The sequence below is a fragment of the Oryctolagus cuniculus genome, chromosome 11, assembly GCF_964237555.1.
Source record: "Oryctolagus cuniculus chromosome 11, mOryCun1.1, whole genome shotgun sequence".
Classification (NCBI taxonomy): domain Eukaryota; kingdom Metazoa; phylum Chordata; class Mammalia; order Lagomorpha; family Leporidae; genus Oryctolagus; species Oryctolagus cuniculus.
In genome coordinates this window covers 68,259,889-68,272,257 of record NC_091442.1, presented here as the reverse complement: position 1 = coordinate 68,272,257, position 12,369 = coordinate 68,259,889, and the positions used below count along the sequence as shown (strand labels likewise).

The window sequence follows — 12,369 nt, the reverse complement described above, 5'->3', positions numbered from 1 at the left end:
TCCATGGAAGTAGATGAGCCATAGGATTTTCTATGGCACTGGTGTTCCAAACAATCTATGACCTGAATTTCTAATTGATTTTGAAGAGTCACCTGTTAATGATTTCTCCAAGTTGCTGCTTCTGCCATGTGCATGCCAGGACAGCACTATGTATGGGACGGCAAGGGAACCCTCATAGGAATCATTCATCAAGCAAAAATCCTAGCAGAACTGGAACCTTGAAAGTGTTTATGTGTTCAGAAATACATGGATGCTGGCAACTTTATTAATGCAAGTTTTTACATGGATATCATCCACAAGCAGAAGTCTCACCGCATCATACACTCTTTATGGAGTCCAAAAGACTGTGGAACTGAGTTATTGTAAAAGTGGGCTTTCAAAATACTGCATAAGGTCAAAGTTGTTGGGTGGTCAATGAAAAATAATTTTTCCAGTTGACGTCCTTCACACACATTTGCTTTGGTATGGCAGTGGTGACAAAGGATGCTTTTATGACGTTCTTCTAAGGACCATTATGATGTTAATAAATAATGTATTAATGTTTTCTTCTTTTCAAGGGGTAGGGTGTCTCCAAGCTTTCTGTTTGCCAGTTCTCTCTTTGGAAACCTTTTGTATTCATCACCACCCTTGGGGGTTGAGTTGGGAAGAATGAGCTGCTGTAGAATTCTTTCCTCCTGAGACATGACCAGTTGGGGCAGAATGCTGGGACAGAGGCCAAGTTTTCTGCTACCAGTGTAGAGCGTGGAACTCTAGCATACTCTTTCATGTTGTTATTCATTTACTTTCAACATTAAGTTAATATAAATCCTTCATAGATTTTATAAAGCTGTTGAGTAGAGGCAGCATGGCATAACCAACCACAGCCGTATTCCTAAACCTTCACCTTTTCATCCACCTGGATTGTAAAAAGACATTCTTTACAGGGTATTGTATTCACAAGATTAAAATGTTACAGGAATATCATTATCATAGGGGGGTACTTCAGAAAGTTCATGGAAAATTGAATAAAAGATAAGTTTATTTTGGGAAGAACAATTGAAGTCCATGCATAATATGCATTTTTCATGAACTTCATGAAGACCTCTCTTCTGTATGGATTTCAAAATCTTTGCATCAAATTAAACTTTTAATTCCATTTTCCATGGACATTTTGAAGTACCCTCATGCAATCAAAGTGCTCAAAGGGGGCGCTGTAAGATCATCTTATATGTTTTCTTCTTCAAAGATAGGCAGACATCCAAATTTTTACAGAGATGAGAGGCAGTGCGGTATAATGAAAAGAACAAGGAATTTGCGTGGATGCAAATCTTGGAATAAATCTTAGTTCTATTATTCATTAACATGACTTTGGGGGAAATTGTTCAACTTGTCTGATTTTTAATTTTCTCAAATTTAAAAATGAGGAAATGGGGCTTTTATACTTTTGATCCTGAAAACATGCAGGCAAACTGATTGTAAGATAGTAAAACAATGGATTTAACATGAAAGGGAGGGGATGAAAGACATCCTGTGTCTATGTAAGATTTGATTTTTAGACACATTGTTTGAATGACTTAAATTCTAGTATCTCATGCACTGTTCTCTGATTTTATTTTTCTTCACAGTTAAAAACATATAGTTAGCCTTTTTGAGTGAGGTTCTCACCAAGGTTAAAATTTACCACTTTTAGGATGACTCGTAAATTTTAGGCTTCTGGACCATATTGAGTTCTTGATAGTCCTGACGTTAGTACTTACAACTTTTTCTATTTTTCCACCATTTTAATAGAACAATGACAAATTCAACAGAATATTCAAATAATTACACAAATACTGATTTTTGGTTGGATTATTGTATCCACAGAAATTATTTGTTGGGGGTAGCTACTGTTAGTTATCATCATTAAAAACAACTCCAAACGTCAGTGATTGATTTTTTTGCTGACATGGGGCCCGAAGGGGCTGATCTTGCTTGGGAACTCTTTTGCAAGGTGGTATTCCCAGTTCCCAGCATCTTCTGCCAGTGGTTCTGCTATCCATTAGGGCCTCCCTGAGAAGTCTGTGCTGGGATCTGCAATATTCAGCAACTGAAGAACAAAGAGAAGCAATGAACAGAATCTCGAGGATCTTTTTAAGTGCCAGAACTGGAAGCACACACTCCACATCTGCTCACATTTCCCATTAGCCATCAGTTGTCACAAGATACCACGTAGGTGCCTAGGAACTGAGTGGGAGATGTAATTCTTCTGTGTGCCCAGGGGAGAAACTAAATGGATTGGTGAATCCACGGCACTGCCTGCCTGCCAACACGGCCACCAAACAGAATTATTAGCTGGCAAGAACGAACTGAGGGATGTCAAAATTTGCTCCGCAACTGTCAGGCTTTTGGTGTGTTGCTCATAGGTGTCTGCACATGATATATGGGAGCTGAATGCTTTACAGTTGAAGACTATCTGTCTACCTCTTTAAATTTTACCTATTTCTGAATTATTGCAAAGAGCCCAGTCAGAAACTTATGTGAAAATGCACACAGAGTTGGTGTTGACCACAAAAACAACTGGCAAGGACATGGATTTCCTTCTTTTCCTACAAGGAAAGGGATCCTCTTTTCAAAGAAAATAGATTCTTCCACAGACTTCTTTTGTAAACTTTTCTGGTGATGAATGAATTCCAGCTAGAATCTGCAATTTTTATGTATTGCCAAAATTGATTTTTCTACAGTTTAATCATATTCATCTTAAATTGTTCTCATAGAAAAGAGTGAAACATCTGATCATCACTCTTCCTGTGCCTCTCCATCAATGTCAAAGCCATTCGACCATCTGTAAGTCTTTTCTTTTGGCTCACTTAAAACTTTTTTAATATGTCTAACATTTTCACACATGACTCAAAGTATATTAACTGCTATTTTTTGTGGGTCTTTGTGTGTGAGAACTGAGACATTATGATAGATTTGTACCTGGGAAGCTTCCCATTGGCTGTTGTTTTCCACTCAAAACTAGATGTTCATTTTCCCATTGCTCTTTCTAAAACAAGAATGTGTTTTATGTAAGAATACCATGGGAAAATAAGAATTTCTTTAGAAATTTCAGAATGCTAATTTAGCCTAATGAGCTACTGCTATCTGACATTCATCAGCCATACCCACTCAAACAAATGTTTTATAAATGTAAGGCAATTTTCTAACCAGAACATATGAGTGATATCTTATCCCTTTCTTTAATCTTGTCTGCATCACAAAAGCAGGGTTACCCAGTACCTCTCTCTGCAGGGATTGAATGAGAATGTGACCTGAGCTTTTCTTCCTGAGTTGCCTGCAAAATTCATATCCTCATGAATCAGCAGCCACCTCGTAATGGGGACACTCCAGGATGGAGCCAGGCAAGGTTCTCCTGGTCGGAATAGAAGCTGAGAGGGCTGATGTGCTCAATTACCAAGGTGTCCCGAGCAAGAATAATGGGAGCCACATTTCCTTGCTTACCAATCGACTTATCAGTTTCCTGTCCAACTCCCTTCCTTTGCATAGTAAGTTTCTGGGTATTTTCATTTATCCATGTTTAAAAAAAAAAGCCTTTTCCTGTGAATTACTTATTTACACATTCAAATTAAGATTTTTAATTCTCCAGTTTTATCGCAGCTGGCATAATTAACAATGTCAAGTTTTAAAACTATATTGTGACAACATTTAAACTTGTTATACTTTGCCTGTGGATGTAATTAAGACAGTGTGTTTGGTATCAGTTTATTCTTAAAAAGCAAAGTAAAAGCAGATGAGGTGTATTTATAGACTCATCAACCAATGAATGGATGAAAGAGAAAAAGAAATTAATGGGGAAATGTCAGCCAGAATGGAGGAGGGACCCTCTGCGAAGTTCATTTCCAGACCAACTATTTGGAATTTATTCCAAAGACAGCTGTCCCTTGATTTACAGTAGGGGGAGAAAATGACATTGTAAGACTATCAGGCCTCAAGTTAAGAAGCAGGCAAAGAGTAACATACTTCAAATAAACTTCTGCAGTTGGGGTGGGGGTGCAGGCACAATACTTTTAGTCAGAACCCCACCTGGAGGTGCATGCCCTCCTACAAAGATTGGGGCTGAGAAAAATCTGGGGAAGCAGGAAAATCTCTAGGAAATGTAGAGGCTTTGGAAGTTGGTCCTGGCCACTTGAAAGCTGTTTTGATTTGGAGCCAAAGACTCCAGGGGGTGGGGGAGGTGGTGGCGGGGATTGTGGAAGGGGGAGTAGAGAAAGGGGCAGAAGACGAAATTGTAGTATAAAACCCCAACTCAGGGAATTCAGTTTTCAGAACAGACAAAGAAGAAAAATGAATCGCAGATCTTAAGGGATACAGATTGATTTCTCTGCTTCTGCGTGAGCTTGGGCAGTACATTTCCCTGATTGTGAAATGAAACACAAAAGTTGTCAGAGCTTCTCGGGCATGTGTCTAACATTAGACACAGGTGAGGCAGAACAAATCTGCATTGTCCTGTGGATGTACAATGGGGCAGTGTGGTGGGCGGAAGCATGGTTGCTTTATTGTCTTATTTTTAACCATCCATATTCCAGAGTCTGGGGGAAATGACTCGGGTCCCCCCCCCCCTCCACCCCTACACTGGACATCCTGGGCCCCGCAGCGGATCAGAAGGGGTGAGAGTGGGGGATGGCAGGGGAAATGGCTTCACCAGTTCTCTTCCCCAGAGCAAATAAAGGAGTATTCATGGATAATTTTTAGAAGAAAGATCCTTAGGTTTTCATGGGGGGAACAATCCAGAAGCATTTTCCAAAACTCTTCTATTAAGAAAAGTAAAAAATTCCTTTTCTAGCTGATTAAAATATATTGATCAAAGGTGAATTTAGTTCAGAAAAAAAAAGTTGCCTGGGAATTCAGGAACAATTTTGGGGGGTATGCTGGGGACATTTGTCTCTGTACCCTAGCTCCTGTGCATTTCCCAGCCATGGGTTTGTTTTCTGTACAGGCCTAATCTTTTACTCCTCCCTTCACCTCAGTGAATGAAGGCACATGCCTGGTTTAACTCTTTAATGAAGTGAGAAGACGGTACTGTCTGTACACAGGAAAGAGACAAAGGAGGAAGGAAGGCAGGGAGGGAGAAAAAGAAGGAAGGCCTAGTAAGTCCGTTTGTTTTAATCAATTATTTATTTATTTATTATTTGACAGATAGAGTTAGACAGTGAGAGAGAGAAACAGAGAGAAAGGTCTTCTTTCTGTTGGTTCACCCCCCAAATGGCCACTACAGCCGGAACTACGCTGATCCGAAGGCAGGATCCAGGTGCTTCCTCCTGGTCTCCCATGCGGGTGCAGGGCTCAAGCACTTGGGCCATCCTCCTCTGCCCTCCTGGGCCACAGCAGAGAGCTGGACTGGAAGAGGAGCAACCGGGACTAGAACCCGGCTCCCATATGGGATGCTGGCTCCACAGGCGGAGGGTTAACCAAGTGAGCCACGGTGCTGGCCCCTGCCTCAATCATTTAATCAAACCGTACCTACTTCTGAACAGTCTCCTCAGCTGTGCCACATCTGGAGATGCTGAGGAAATGTGTTCACAGGGCTCTGAAGGTCATTTCTGCTGAGTTGGCTATTCTGTTATGTGGCTAGGGCCTTGTGTGTGTGTGTGTGTGTGTGTGTGTGTGTGTGTACAAAATCCACATTTGGTTCACAAGACACTCACCTCACCATCCAGGTCACATTGTACCTTAGGCCAGTACACCTCAAACTGCCTGTGGCAAAGGGCTGGTTTCTAAAGCTCCAATTAGTTATGATCTGGTATTTTTGTAAAATGTGAGGCAAATGAGTTTTCAGAAATTTTAAATGTAAAAATGCATCAAATCAGGCAAACCTCAACCCTCTAATGTTTACTACTAGATTCAGCACACACACAGACACACACACACACACACCCTGTGTCCAGTGACTCAGTTTCTACATGCTCATTCTCAATTTCCGTGCATAAGTCACTGAAGCATGGTGACAACCAACTCGGGGTCAGCTCTGCCAAAGAAAAGATCCCCAAACAAAAAGAAAGGAAAAATAGTTTATATTGTTTACATTGGGAACCATTCACTTGTTATTGAAATACAGTGGGATCAATCCTGGTATTTCTTAAATAACTTGGTTTTCTTATATAATTATGTGTTCTTTTCATTTGAAAGAAAATATTTAATTGGCTGGACAGTGCTGGTTCTTCTTATGTACCAGGAATACCTCTGTTATCATGTGGGCCCTGCTGGAATGAATGCTGGAAGAATGAACACTGGACGCTTTAACACTGAAATGGTTTTAAGAATGAAACAGTTTCTAACATGTCAATGAGGGTATGGTATTCCGAAAACATACACAGCTGACTGACGAGATACACACATTTATGCATTCCATGCTATGCTTTTTTTCAACTGATCCTTCCTTACCCAAATATAATGAATTAATGTAGGCCATTTCCATATCCAACGCTGACTGAAGTAGTGTGAATCACACATTTCAATCACACAGATTGAAATGGACAGGAATACAGCAGAGAGCTGAAAAGATTTTGAAGATAGTTGTTTTTCTCTTTTTAAACTCTAAGATGTTTACCAACTCTCCCTGATTCCAAGTTAACAGACTTTCCACACAGAGGCAAGTGGAATTTATGTCCCCGAAAGCAGTAAGTTAAAGACATGAGTCACAAAGAAATTCCCTTGCTATAAATTTATTATTTGCCAGGAAGAATTTCTTTTTTTAACAAAAAAATGCAGAGCAGAGCTATTGCTTATCATCCCCACATGGAACAAGTGGTGAAAGGACCGCGGCGTCGTGGAAATCATATTTATTGTTATCATATGTTTTCCTTAGCTGTGGCTATCAGAGCGAACTTTTAGGGAGGGTATCATTTACAATATCCTATTGTTTAACAGCCAGCTTTATGATGCTGTTTCAATAGTAGTTTATAACCATCACATCTTTCTTTTTTGTTTCCTTTCTAGATTTGACTTTAGATAAGTGTTACACTCTAGTAATGAGATTTTTTAGAATTACTCAATGATCGAACCATGTGAATTCAGTAGTTTCCAAGCCTGGAGTCTTAAGAAATAACTGAGAAAGTAAATTTAGGATGGTGAGCATAAAAAGGGTTCACTGAAGTTCGAGGAGTCTTCAAAAGTTCATGGAAAATACATATTACGGAAAACCTATGCATGGATTTCAACTTATTTTGCACCAAAATAAGCTTATCTCTAATCTTAGCTTCCTACAAACTTATGTACCCTCTTATGTAACTTAAAAATAGAACTAAGGAAAGGCATTTGGTGGAAGTGGTTAAGACACTGTTTTGGATGCCCACATCCCATGTTGGAGTGCCTGGGTTGGAGTCCCGGCTCCCCTCCTGATCCCAGCTTCCTGCTAATGTGCTCCCAGGGAGGCAGCAGGTGGGGGCTCAGGTAGATGCGTCCCTGCAATTCATGGAGAGGGAGACCAGGAGAGGGAACGCCAGGATTGTGTTTTTGGCTCCTGGCGTCAGCCTGACCCAGCATCAGCTGTTGCAAGCATTCAGGGAGTGAACCAGTAGATGATAGCTCTATGTTTGTCTCTCTACCTTTCAAATAAATAAGTAAAAATGGAACTAAAATCCATCAGGCAGAAGTAAACTGATATGAACTGGCCCATGAGAGGAGCTGGCTCTCTGAGGGCTGAGTCGCAAGCAGAGACAGAACGTCGGAGCTTTGTGGAGACTGCTGTGGGTGGCACACAATGGCCACGTGCACAGAGTGACTTTGACCCTGTGCTTTGGACAACTGCAGGATGCTGAAGCCCCTGGGAAACTGCCCTGTTTAACTTATTTGCCTCCCTTGCAAGCTTTTCTGGTGTTCCTGGATGGCAGGAATCATCCAGTCAGGACAAAGGCATAAATCTGAGAGGTTCTGGCTTTGGCGAGAGGAGGCCTCCTGGAGAAGCCCATCATTCTCCCTGTCCTTCAGTCCCATCTGTTTTTGACCCCAGAGTGTGATTTGCCATCTTTTGGCATACGTTGAGCCTCTGTATTCCGTTCCTGCCCCCATTCTCGCAGGTGTCAATATACAGCCCCCAGCAGGCTGCTCCCTGTTTGCCAGTCACAATCCACATTTCTTCTGTGATGATGTCTGCTGCTCTGGTTTTAGAAACTGTCAGAAAAAAACATTAACCAGCAGGAAAAATAGTGAGGACTGGTTCTGAATGACTTGGTGAATGATGCTGGTTTTGTTGGCTTCATTTTCCTTTTGCCTCCTGGAAAATACTGAGCTATAAGGCAAACACTAAGAGTGGGTTGATGCCATGGCACCACCTGAGCTTGGAAGAATGAGGATTGTCGCTCCCCCTCTTCATGGAGGAACGACACTGAACCCTGCCTAGGCTTCATATCCGAGTCACGGCACCATTATGTCGCTCCCCCTCTTCGTGGAGGAACGACACAGGACCCTGCGCTGTTCTTTTGTCTGCTCGGCCCTCCCCGGGTTTGCTGCTGGTTCTTCCCGGGTTGGCTACCGTCCCTTCCACCTCCGTGGAAGGGCGGTTCCCCCTGCCACCTTCCCCATTTCCGCGGGGGAGCGGCACACCGCCGGCAGGCCGGCTCTCTCGGGGGCTGCTCAGATGTTCCTCAGGTGTTCCCCTTAGATGTTCCTGGTGCATGTTGTCTCTCTCCTCCTTTATAGTCCTCTTCCACCAATCCCAACTCGGCTGCCCACACGCTGAGTACGCTGCTCTCCTCCAATCAGGAGCAGGTCCTGCTGTTTATTGGTTGAACTGGAGGCAGCTGTATAGAAGCTGTTTCCTCCTCTCCCAGCGCCATATTGTGGGAGAGCAGATGCATAAAATAAGTCTTAATTCCAGTAACTTAGTCTAGTCCGAGTTGCTCCCAGTTGCTCCCCACAAGGATGAATTCTGTTGCCTTGTCTTCTTTCTATAGGATCAATATTTGCATGTTTTAGTCATTAGAACCAGGATATATTCTCTGATCTGGTCCGTTCTTCACTTCATGTGCTTTTTTTTTTTTTTTTTTTTGGTACTGAGAATATTTAAAATATGCTATTTAGCATTTTGAAATACTCAACACATTATTACCAGCTATAGCCATCATGCTGTGCAATGTATCTCCAAAACTTCTTTCTCTTGTCAAAGTGAAACTCTACCCTTTGACTAATATCTCTCCATTACACCCTTCCCCCATGTGAACAGCTTCTGAGAACCACTATTCTTTATTCTCTACAAGTTTGATTTTTTTTAAGATTCTGAATAGAGGGGATACCTGCGGACCACATGGAAGCAAAAACTCTCAGAATTACAATACCCAGAAAACCTGTTTTATCAGTCAGCGTGAGAAAACTTAAGGACAATGCAGCCGATCCTAAAATGGGAAACCCTCAACGATGCAAATAATATCGCCAACCTGAAAATCAGTTTACTACCAAAATACAGGTGAAAATGGAAAAGCTGTCTTCAACTACCAAGGGGATTTGTGAACTAGAAAATTACCGTTATGGGGAGCAGAGTCAACGGCCCCCTATGTTTCACACGTGGCCCACAACCCATTTCTACGAGGTTTCCCGTAAGCTCTCTGACATGTACCTGCAGTAGTTGCTCCTGAAGCGCACCGTGGCAGAAGAGCTGGCGCACACCGCAGACCGCGACCTCCCCCTGAGCTACCTGTCCATGTGGCTGCACCAGCCGTATGTGTGCAGTACCAGCAAACTGCATCTGGAGAGCGTGCTGCTGGAAATGGGGCATCGAGAACTGTGACCTCCCGGAATGGCTCTGGACGAGCCCCGCGTCCCAGCCCCAGGCTGCCGGCTTCTGCCAGGTCTGCTCATGTCTGCTCAGTCCCGTGTAGCCCCACTGCATGCCAGTGCAGGTCCTCCACACTGAATCATTCCACCTGCTTCTCACAGGCTCTCCAGGCACGGCTGCCACTGCCGTGGTCACCCCTCATGTGGTGCCACCTGCCACTTAGTGTCACACATACGAGTGCTTCTGAGTCCCTGAAAGGAACGAGTGACCTGGTTTTTGTAAATTAGATGTCCTTTACATATTACATTTATGCAGAAAATCCTTGATATCAGATTTTATTTTATACCTATCTGTATTGCTTACACTTTTATGACAGTATATTAATTTTCTGATACAACTGATGTTTAAATCCTGTGTATTTGGTACTGAGGCACAGTGGGTTAAGCCACCAGCATTCCAGATTGGCGCCAGTTTGAGTCCCCTCTGCTCCACTTCTGATCCAGCTCCCTGCTAATGTGCCTGGGAAAGGAGCAGAGGATGGCCCAAGTGCTTGGGCCCTTACCACTCACTTGGGAAAACCAGATGGCATTTCAGGCACCTGGCTTCAGCCTGACCCAGCCCTGGCCTTTGCTGCCACTTGAGGAGTGAACCAGCAGATGGAAGATCTCCCCTCCCCACCGACATCACTCTTCCTGTCAAATAAGTAAATAAATATTAAAAAAAAGATATTCTGAATAGAAGCAAGATCATGTAGTATTTGTGTGTCTGGCTTATTTCACCTGAATTATTTCACAGTGTCATTGACCTTCATCCATGTTGTCACAAGTAACAGAAGCAGCCTTTTTTTTAAGGGTTGAATTGCACATACACATCACATTTTCTTTGTCCTTTCATCTGTGAATGGATACTTAGCTAGATGCTGTATCTCAGCTCTTGTGAATAGTGCTGCAATGAACATAGGACATCAGATATCTCTCCAATATGCTGATTTCAATTCCTTTGGATGTATACCCAGAAGGGAGACAGCTGAGTCATGTGGTAATTCTGTTTTTAGTTTTTTGATGAACCTCCATACTGTTCTTCTTAAGGGCTGGAATAATTTACATCCTTACAAACAGTGTGCAATTGTTCTCTTTTCTCTACATCCTTGCAAATATTTGTTATCTTTTTTTTTTTGATAAAAGCCAACCCAACAAGACTGAAGTGATACTTCACTGTGTTTTTGATTTGTATTTCCCTGATGATTAATTATGTTCATCATCTTTTCATAAACCTATTGGCCATTTGTTTGTCTTTAAATAGCAAATCTAATGTGATGGATGACTCTCTCTCTCTCTCTCTCACTCTCACACACACACACACACACGCACACATACACCCTCCCCATTTTAGGTATTGATTGAGGTTGCAGTGAGAAAGATAACTATATAGCTATACCACTGCTTGAGTAGATTTTAAATTATTTGCAAGCCTTCTTCAAATCATGTCCCAATAAACAGAAACATTTTGCTGAAGTAATGTTTCAAGATGGAAAATATTGGTTATTCACTACAGAAATGGTAATAAGTAACACATTGTGTTTTATTGCTGAGGTGTGTGAGATATAGAATTATAGAATTCCAAATGAGGGACTATCTTGAAGGGATGTTCTCCATGGAAACCTGTCACACTGTGAATTTGGAGAGTGCTAAGTGACTTCTGGTAAGGCCACATCCCTGGGAACGTTTATCACTTCACAGTGTTAGCACATGGCTCGCTGTAATCCCGTGGTAACCACAGCCAACAACTCTTGGGTTTTTCTGGAAAACTGCACAAATGTTTCCTTTTAGTGTGAAATTTAAAGGATTCTTCCCTAATTCTGAAGGCTTCTCTCAGGCCTCTGCATATGAAACAATTCAATGCTATCTTTATTTGAAGTCTCTCCTTGTTAGAGAGCTGGCTGGTGGTGATGTATCACATACTGTGGTTTCTGTGATGTGGTTACTGACCACTGCAAGATGAATGAGGATCACAATCACATTGAATTTGAGGACTAAGGTCAGACTTATACCATTATCCTTGAGGTGTATGGCTATTGATTTATCAATGTCTTCATTTTTAAGAATGAAATCTTCTCAAGATACCCTCTGTGTATGTTGTGTGTCAAATAAAGTATAATCTTATATTCTAGCATAACTTCATAAATAAAAATATATTGCTTTGAGGGACAGAATAAGATGACAAGTTTATTTTCATCTATATATTTAAAAGATTACAAAGAGACTAATGGTTGTTGGCAGCTGATCAAATTTCTTTGACATACACTATTTTTTTTTTCCACTAGAATTCTGCACTTGTCACTCCCTGGACGAGTTGCTCACACATTTGTGTATATAAATTTATGATGCATTTATTGTATCACTTTCAGCTTATCTAGATAAAGGTATGGTAGGATTTTTTTCCTTGTGTACAATTTCCATTTTGGTGGCATTTCTGCTTCCTAATAAATTCCAGCAAATCAAGCTAAGTACTCAAAGCTTGTTTTTATGTATTTCAGCTTTTTGTATCGCGTTACACTTTGTTTAAGATATCCTACTAGGAAGTTACTTAGATTTATGAATATTTGGAGAGCTCATTGCAGAAATGGGGGTTTGGAGATTCCT

General features: G+C 41.6%; 1 long non-coding RNA gene and 1 pseudogene across 1 annotated transcript; both read left to right on the top strand.

Moving 5' to 3' along the window:
• Nucleotides 1-1,939: 1,939 nt before the first annotated feature.
• Nucleotides 1,940-3,337, top strand: LOC138844387 (uncharacterized). Its single transcript, XR_011380150.1, has 2 exons — nt 1,940-2,802; nt 3,250-3,337. It is a non-coding gene; the product is annotated as an uncharacterized lncRNA (long non-coding RNA).
• Nucleotides 3,338-9,133: 5,796 nt separating this feature from the next.
• LOC138844384 (cyclin-dependent kinase 2-interacting protein pseudogene) lies at nt 9,134-9,882 on the top strand (annotated as a pseudogene).
• The last annotated feature ends 2,487 nt before the right edge of the window (nt 9,883-12,369 follow it).